We start from the raw sequence: 1,864 nt of genomic DNA on the forward strand, positions 1-1,864 counted from the left end.
TGTCTCCGCATACCGCAGTACGCGACATAGCATTGCAGACGATAAGTACAACCGTTTTAGAGAGAAGAGCGGCCAATGTGACGATCTGGCTTTAAGTCGATTCGATAACAAATGACGAAAACGCACGGATATCTCAGGTTTTTACTACATATGAACAGTTTTCACATTCTCCCGTGCAACTCGGCTGCTAATCCTCCTTTCATGCAAAAAATTAAGTTACTAGCTCATGTCCAAGGCACCAAAGAAGGGTAAAAAGTCAATAACCGATACCTGAAACTTCAATCGTACTACTTCTTACTGGCTATTAGACCTTCTTAGAAGCTTCATCTGTGTTCTACTATGGTGCTTTTAGTGTCTCCGCATACCGCAGCACGCGACATAGCTTTGCAGACGATAAGTACAACCATTTCAGAGAGAAGAGCGGCCAATGGTACGATATGGCTTTAAGTCGATTCGATAACAAATGACGAACACGGACGGATTTCTCAGGTTTTTCCCACATATGAACACTTCTCACATTCTCCCGTGGAACGCGGCTGCTAGTCCTATCATGCAAAATCATAAATTACTAGCTCATGTCCAAGGCAACAAAGAAGGGTAAAAAGTCAACAATCGATACCTAAAACTTGAATTGTACTACTTCTTACTGGCTATTACATCAACTTAGAAGCTTCATCTATGTTCTACTATGGTGCTTTTAGTGTCTCCGCATACCGCAGCACGCGACATAGCTTTGCAGACGATAAATGTAACCGTTTCAGACTGAAGTGCGGCCAATGTGACGAATTGGATTTAAGTCGATTCGATAACAAATGACGAAAACGGGCAGATTTCTCAGGTTTTTAATACATATGAACACTTTTCACATTCTCCCGTGCAACTCGGCTGCTAGTCCTCCTTTCATGCAAAACGTTAAGAACCTAGCTCATGTCCAAGGCATCAAAGCCAGCTAAAAAGTCAATAATCGATAACTGAAACTGGAATTGTACTACTTCTTACTGGCTATTACATCAACTTAGAAGCTTCATCTGTGTTCTACTATAGTGCTTTTAGTGTCTCCTCTTACCGCAGCACGCGACATAGCTTTGCAGACAATAAATGTAACCGTTTCAGACTGAAATGCGGCCTATGTGTTGATCTGGCTTTAAGTCGATTCGATAACAAATGACTAAGACCGGCAGATTTCTCTTGTTTTTACTACATATGAACACTTTTCACTTTCTCCCGTGCAACGCGGCTGCTAGTCCGGCTTTCATGCAAAATCTTAAGTTCCTAGCTTATGTCCAAGGCATCAAAGTATGGTAAAATAGTCAATAATCCATAACTAAAATTTGAATTGTACTACTTCTTACTGGCTATTACATCAACTTAGAAGCTTCATCTATGTTCTACTATGGTGCTTTTAGTGTCTCCGCATACCGCAGCATGCGACATAGCTTTGCAGACGATAAATGTAACCGTTTCAGACTGAAGTGCGGCCAATGTGACGATCTGGCTTCAAGCCGTTTCGATAACAAATGATGAAAACGGACGGATTTCTCAGGTTTTTGCTACATATGAACACTTCTCACATTCTCCCGTGGAACGCGGCTGCTAGTCCTCCTATCATGCAAAATCATAAGTTCCTAGCTCATGTCCAAGGCACCAAGGAAGGGTAAAAAGTCAATAATCCATAACTAAAACTTGACTTGTACCACCCCTTACTGGTTATTTCATCAACTTAGACAACTTAGAAGCTTCATCTCTGTTCTACTACGGTGCTTTTAGTGTTTCCGCATACCGCAGCACGCGACATAGCTTTGCAGACGATAAGTACAACCGTTTCAGAGGGAAGAGCGGCCAATGTGACGATCTGGCTTTAAGT

The sequence above is a fragment of the Schistocerca gregaria genome, unplaced genomic scaffold (assembly GCF_023897955.1).
Source record: "Schistocerca gregaria isolate iqSchGreg1 unplaced genomic scaffold, iqSchGreg1.2 ptg000198l, whole genome shotgun sequence".
Taxonomy (NCBI): domain Eukaryota; kingdom Metazoa; phylum Arthropoda; class Insecta; order Orthoptera; family Acrididae; genus Schistocerca; species Schistocerca gregaria.